This window comes from Nicotiana tabacum, chromosome 20 (assembly GCF_000715075.1).
Source record: "Nicotiana tabacum cultivar K326 chromosome 20, ASM71507v2, whole genome shotgun sequence".
Taxonomy (NCBI): domain Eukaryota; kingdom Viridiplantae; phylum Streptophyta; class Magnoliopsida; order Solanales; family Solanaceae; genus Nicotiana; species Nicotiana tabacum.
The window spans coordinates 59,622,801-59,630,400 of NC_134099.1; the positions used below are offsets into that span (position 1 = coordinate 59,622,801).

At 36.4% G+C, this 7,600-nt stretch overlaps 1 long non-coding RNA gene across 1 annotated transcript; it reads right to left on the minus strand.

The window, feature by feature from the left end:
- Positions 1-1,828: 1,828 nt before the first annotated feature.
- On the minus strand, positions 1,829-6,285 carry LOC142174837 (uncharacterized). The gene is made up of 2 exons (XR_012703916.1): positions 5,972-6,285; positions 1,829-2,109 (listed from the first exon to the last, which is right to left on the minus strand). It is a non-coding gene; the product is annotated as an uncharacterized LOC142174837 (long non-coding RNA).
- Between the last annotated feature and the right edge of the window lie 1,315 nt (positions 6,286-7,600).

A 7,600-nucleotide genomic window follows, 5' to 3' on the forward strand; every position in this document is an offset into this window, starting at 1 on the left:
TTAGGCCTAAATCATGTAACAAAATCAGATAATGGATAAAGCCAATCATAACATTTATTCTAAGCTTGAATTCTTGAACCCTGAACCAGAGATTCTGGGTTCGATCCCCAGCGGAGTCGCCAGAGCTGTCACACCTCCCTTTTTACACACCCGAAGGTAGTACAAGGGAGTTTTTCCACTTTAAGTGACATTATTCGAAATGAGATTAATTATTCATTTTTGTTCAGAGTCGCCACTTGGGATGGTTTGTTTTTGGTGTCCCAAGTCACCGATTTATTTTAAAAATCCCAAATCGAGGAAAATTCAACTTTCCTTTTGAAGTCTGCGAACCAGAAATTCTGAGTATGGAATTCTGTTAACCCGAGGGAAGGTGTTAGGCACCCCCGGATTCCGTGGTTCTAGCAAGGTCTCTTAAACTATTACAATTGGCATATTATCTGATTTTAATACATGTTTTAGCCTATGGTATAAATTTAAATTATTAGCCGCTTTTTAATTATTTTTTGAGAAGATTCAACGTTATTTAAAACACGTCTTTGTACCACGCCACATGAAATGCACCCGCGGTCCACGACACATTTTATTTAACGTTGTTGAGATTTGAATTTGGGTCACATGAAATGCACACCTGAGTTTAGGAAAGTAATATTATTAAAATAACGCGCCTAAAGCAACTACGCGTTTTTAACTTTACGAGGGCCATGGAAAATTCGCTAAATGACACGCCTCGAATTCTAAGGATTAAAATATTAACTAAGTGAGGGCCATGTATTTTAAGATTTTATTTGGCACGACCCCTTAATTCCAACTTTAAAAGGTAATTCGAACTAAACTTTGGAGGACCATAAGTCGTTTGTGTTATCTAGTATGACTCACTTCCACCAATTAAAGAACTTAATTATCTAAAACACTAAGAGAGTTATGATTGTACTATGGCCCAAATTAGCTAAAAATACCTTTTAAAAGAAGGGGGCTGATTATTTAAAGACCTTGCTTGGGCCCGGCTTAAAGCCCAATGTTCATGAATCAACAAACCATTAGATATCCATCAGCTGAAAGTACATGGGACTCGTAATTAAACTAACATTTCATTTTGTGAATCACTGATTATTTAAATAAGTTAACTAAAGCTGAATTTCTAAATCTCTAACGTGATTTGGGCCTGAGTCTGCCTTAGACTCATATGGCCTCTTTATTTGAAAAATGAGCATTGGCCCAGTAGGGCCCAGATCTTTGTAGCTTTACATCAACGAGTGCAAGACTTTATATCGAGTCTTCAATAACGCATAATAACAAGTCAAAATGGCTTGCAACAATACCCCAAATGATCATTACTTTTCTGGGAAAGAGAAACTGAACATTGAACAAGAATAAAAATCGACACCTTGGTTTCAATTAAGATAAATCAACAGCTTATTGCATGAAGTTCGAACCCTGACTGTGATCTTGCCAACGCCCATGAAAACCTTACATATCTTAGTAAATTTGGTAACTTGTCAAACCTTAACTCATTGTTTGAATCGTAGTTCTTCAAGAACACAAATGTTTCACTTGAATTCTAAAAGGCAATGTGATAAAAGACTATGATGCAAGACTTAGATTCTAAAAAAAAAAACTAAACTAAACCTGAAATCAATTTAAACTAGATCTAAAGAAGAGTGAAGAAGCAAATCCAGAACACACATTAAAGGGAAATATAAATGAAACCAGATTCATTTGACTAACAACATGAATAAATGAGTTGATAAGTGTATGACTCATAGCTAGTCCAATGAATCCCATACAGCCATACCCCATTCAACCCAAAAGCATTACAGTACACACTATATAAAACCACAAATGAGTGCAAATGCTAAGCTATTGATTCAGTCGGACAAGCTACTTTCTCTCAAACTTCATGACATTTCCCAATCAATTAAAATAACAAAGTCCCTAACTCAAAACAGATCTGAATCGATTAATCCATAACAACAAGCTGATAAAATAAACATAATACTCCAAAGCAATACAGAAAAGTCGAAGGCAAATTGATACTACATTTCAGACTATTGCTTTCGTTTTCAACTTCCAAATCCAACTTCAAAAACAGCAAAGCCTCTTAGTGTGTACCTGGAAATAAGAAAGAATCCAAAGCAAAGCAGGATCAGTAGCTAGCAGCTAATAACACAGCTCCCAGATCCAAGAAAATCAGCAGAAAACCAACTCAAACCAAGTGGTACAAAACGGACCCCAGGACCCAACTTCGTAGCAGTTTTAAATCCCAAATGAATTCATACTCAATCTCAAATGAAACAGAAAGTATTTCAGAACTGGAAAATTTCAAAAATCAATAAAGAAATTAATGAAACAGTAGCAATTTTGTCCGTCTTTTATTTTCTAGAATTCTAGCTCTCCAAAAGAAAATCCCCTTGAGTTGCAAGTAACTTATGCCATTATAGGCAAGTTAGTAGGGAAGCTTTAATAAATTCACAATTGCATTTCAAACCTTCAGAAATTTTTGTTTTTGCTTGGATATCCTTCTTTTAAAATTCAGAACTTCAGAATAACCCCAACCCCCAGCTTCCTAGAAGCTTCCTAATGCAGTTACACCAAAGATTCCCTAAGCCAATTTCCTAAACTACCCCCCACAACCCCTGAAATTAACTTCAGCAAATTATATGGGTCAGATTAACCCAATTTGAAGTGTTCATGGATCAAGTTTGACCCAACACTTAACAGGCCCCTATGAAAGATTCAAAAACGACCCCAAAGCCCAAACAATATCAAAAGCTCATTTTGAAATTAGGAGAACAAAATTACCTGAATAAACTAAGCTCTCCTTTTAGATTAAAACAATGAGCTACAATTTAACCAGAGCCAAATATGATTAGGAACACAAACCAGAACTAAAACAGGCAATATGCACAAGTTACAAAAGAATTCATGAGAACTTCTACAAGAAAAATTGTAAAGGTTACCAAAGGAACCAATATTCGAGTTTTAATACTTCACCCCATTCAAACTCATAAATTAAAGTAAAGAAAACTTAGAAGAAAATGAGAGGGTCAGGTGAACAGAAAACGGACAGAAAAGAGAAGAAGCAGAAGGGTGCGAGTATACGGAAGATGGAGATGAAAGGGCAAAAACAGAAATACCTAGGAAATCACATGGACAGAACTTGGGCAACCTCAGGCGACTTCGACTTGACCCGAAACTGGTATTACCCGCGTGTTCTCTTTGAGAACAGATGAATAATACTAGTCTCGAGCCGCATCGTTCATAGAAAACTTGACAGCTTTGCCAGATTGTCTCCTTCTTTGTTCTCAGATTTGATTTGGACCTGGTTTGGTGAGGATTTGGGGAGAAATGGTGGTGGATTGGGGTTAAGGGAATGGTGATGGCTGCATGGCTAGATTTTGGGTGGTGTTCGAGCTCCGCCGCCGGGCAGGGGTTGGGAATTCTAGGGCGGCGGTTAGGGTTTGAGGTTTCGAACAGTTGGGGTTCGATTTGAGGGAAAAGGGGTACGGATCTGGGATGTGGAGATGGAGGAAGGTATTTGGTGTAAGTTTGGGGTCGATCGGAGCACCACTGCCGGCGGAGACGATTTCTGGCTGGCGGTTCCGACGGGGATGGTGAGAGGGGTGAAAGAGATGAGAGGGGGGGTAGGGGCACGTTTGGACCCTTAAATATCACATAACCCGGGCTTCAGGACCGTTCGATCAAGAAACCTCGACGGTCCTGATCTATTGCCCATGAAACGACGTCGTTTGATTTTTTTTTGGTGGGGGGGGGGGAACCGGACCGGGTTAGGGTAGTTTGGGCCGGGTATTGGGTAGTTTCCATTTGGGCTGGGATGATTAAATTGGGTTTGAGCCCAGATTTGGATTTCTTTCATTTCTTTCTTTTTCTTCTTTTTTCAATTTCAAAATTCTTTTCTTTTCAAAATTAAAATAAAACCTAAATTAATAATAAATTTTTTTAAACTAAATTAACCTACCCAATTAGATTAATCACTCATCATGGTATTTACAATAATTAATTAAATCCTAAATTTAAAGAAAACTATACAATTCAAAATTAAAAGTATACATGCAAAATGAATTATTTTTGTGATTTTCATTATTTATAAAACAAACTTATTTACTAATTAATCTAAAAATATAAAATTAAATCCTAAATGCGGATGCAACGTATTTTTCGTATTTTTCATGAATTAAATAAAATAAACGTGCACAGACAAATGCAAATAATTAACAGAAAATGCCAAGAAATCCAACAAAACTGCAAACACTGAAATAAATTATTTTGTTTTGAATCTGTTGGAGTAATACATATAGGGAAAAAATCACGTGCTCACAGCTGCCCCTCTTTGCCCGGAAACACGAAGAGTTTTCGTGCAAAGATAAGTGAGCGGATACGAGCGATTTTTGCCCGTTTGAATACTCCGTGGGAAGCATTTTTGAAAGATTTGACCGCACCCTGCTTCCGAAGTTGCCTACATATCCTTGGCTAAAAAGGAATCAGATTAGTGTAGTTCAGGAATGTCTGGTAGCTGGGACTACCATGGAGCTGTGATTTCACTGTTGTTGTTGTTGTTGCTGCTGCTCACTGAACCCCTTATTACACCGTGCCAAAAATAAAAGAAGCTAGACTAGACTATGATCTAGCATAGGCTCTACCTTAATGAAATATAAGTTTGGCTTTGAAGTTTTCATGCCTAGGATAAGATTCAATTTGAAATTTTCAAGACCCTCCTGAATAATGGGACTTAGTTTAATACCTCCCTCAGATGCTAAGATTTAGCATAGGTTTCACCGTTAGGAAGTTGAATTTAGCTCTGAAATTTTCACCCTTAGGATGAGATTTGATTTTAAATTTTAAATTTAGCCCTGAACCAGAGATTTTGGGTTCGATCCCAGCAGAGTCGCCAAAGCTGTCACACCTCCTTTTTACCTTACACCCCGAAAAAGGGTGTAGATGAGGGAGTTTTTTCCAACTTAAAGTGACAATCGAAACAGGATCAATTTAATTAAAGATTCAGAGTCGCCATTTGGGATAATTTATGGTGTCCCAAGTCACCGGTTCAAATCCCGAATCGAGGAAAAGATTGACTCTGTATTACTGTCCGCAAACACAGAAATCCGAGTAAGGAATTCTGTTAACCCGAGAGAAGGTGTTAGGCATTCCCGAGTTTCGTGGTTCTAGCATGGTCGCTTAACTGTTATTATTGGCCTAATTATCTGACTTTAAAACACTTTTAAACATATGTGCATTTTAATTTTAAAACCGCTTTTAATTATTTTAAGGAAGATTTCAACGTCATCTGAAACACGTCTTTGGACCACGCCATATGAAATGCACCCGCAGTCCGAGACACATTTTATTTAACGTTGTTGAGATTTGGATTTGGGTCACATGAAATGCACACCCGAATTTTAGTAGTAGCCGTGAGTTGAAGGTTTAATTACTAAAATTTTAACGAAAATTCCATGAATGCAATTAAGAAACTATATTGGGCAGCCTATATCTTAACATATCAAAAGCATTTTTCTTTTCCACGAGCCTACTCCAACGAATTAACAAATGGGTTACGGGTTGGCATCGATGAAAGATTCATGTCCTATTTCCAAATAAATCAAACGCCCTAAAGCAAAAGCATAAAGGAGCAGCTTCAGTCCCCTCCTTTCTCATCGACTCCTCATCGTCTTCAGCCATTACGCTAGTCAATTTTAATCAAACGCTAATCCATTAATACAACTGATCATAGGAGCTCCATTTCAATGCATATGATATCAAGCAAAGCACGAACTGATTTAATAAAATTATGTATCAAGGAAATCTAAATTCCAACAACAATCTTATTTCAATCAAAGAGCAAGAGATTACTAAACTTCATCACTAGTTGAATTTCATGTTCCGAATTTGAACGGCTCTCCTTGTATCTTACCACACATAGAGAACAATTGATATTAAAGAGAAGAATAAGATAAACCTGAAGTTAGAGTTCTCTGATTAGTCAAATTGAGGCAATTGCACGGACTGAAGCAGAGCAACAGTTACAACCGGAATTTTGGACTTAAACCTCCAACAACAACCTCGATCGGCAACTCCAACAGCGACGAGCTCGCTCAATCCAGATCCATATGAACAGAAATCAGAGAAGAAAACGGAACTCTTTTCCTTTCCCAATCTATTTCCTCCAAAATTCTGTCCGGGACAATCAAAGAGGGGGGTGGTTGTCGGCAGGGTTGGAGGTGGGTTGCGGCGCTGCTGAAGAGGTGTGTGTGGGGAAGAGGTCGTTTGGTATAAGGTGGGGAGCTGGTTTTTGAATAGGACTGCTACTGATATCTCTTCTATGTTGGAATTGGAATGAAGAGGAGAAGGTTTAGGGGAGGGGCCCTTTTTAAGGTGTAAAGTTGCGCATCTTTTTAGCTTTTTTTTCGTTCTTTTTCTCCAGCTTTTTTTAAAGATTACTTTATAAGTAGAGTCTAGGTTTAGGTGTATTTTTGTATATTTTGCCAATTAGTCCCTAGGTCTTTTGTGTATTAGCTCCTTAGGGTCTTTTGTTTGTTTTTATTCCAAAGAAAAGTCTAGAAGGGTCCCTAAGCTTAATGGACTAATCCGAATTAAGCCAAGAACTGGGTTCAAAAACTCTTAAAATTGTGATCCAACACCTTAATTGACTCATTTTAAAATAAGATAAAAATATTACACAATGCAAAAGCTAACATGAAACTATTATATATTTTTTTTGTATTTTCAAAATTATATAAAAATAAAAATAAGGTACTATTTTTGTATTTATTTATTATTTTTTTGTTTTAAGAATTATGAAAGATACATACTAAAGTATTTTTTTGTAATTTTCCATTTTTTATGACGAAAATAAAGTAAAGAAGTCAAAAATAGTTGAAATAGTTATATTAGGCCTAAATTAAATATTTACGTGCTAAAATATGAAAAATCTTGGGGAGGGTCAAAAATTACATGTCTACACTCATCGTACCTGGCCTTAATAGGACTCGATAATGTCTTATGTCATATCATAACGTACCCGACCTCGAGGAGGACTCGGTCGTACCCGGCCTAACAAGACTCAGTAAATGTCAAAACCAGATGCAGCGAAGTAAACATATAAGTTATGTACCCGATCAACTATCGCTTGTCGTTAAGAACATAGATACATATATACAAGTGCAATGCAAGCAATGACTTGAAAGGCTTTATGGATTTGATCAGAGTGATTCAAGGTTGTTATCCTCTGATTATCATTATGTAAATGTATCTGTATCAATTGTCCGAGAGTCAACAAGGATTATAAGAAGACATAATGTTCAAAGGCTATTAAGGCGGAAAGTGATTCCAACAAAGAACGACGTTTTTAATGAAATATATATATATATATATATATATATATATATATATATATATATATATATATATATATATATATATATATATATATATATATATCAATATGAAACAATGAGGTTCACTAGCTTTAATTTTACAAATAGCATTCCTTTTGAAGGGACATTTTTATGGTTACGTTTATTCATAGATCATGCCAAAAGAACAAAGGGGTGAGCCTTAACATACATCTATAATTTACTTAACGACT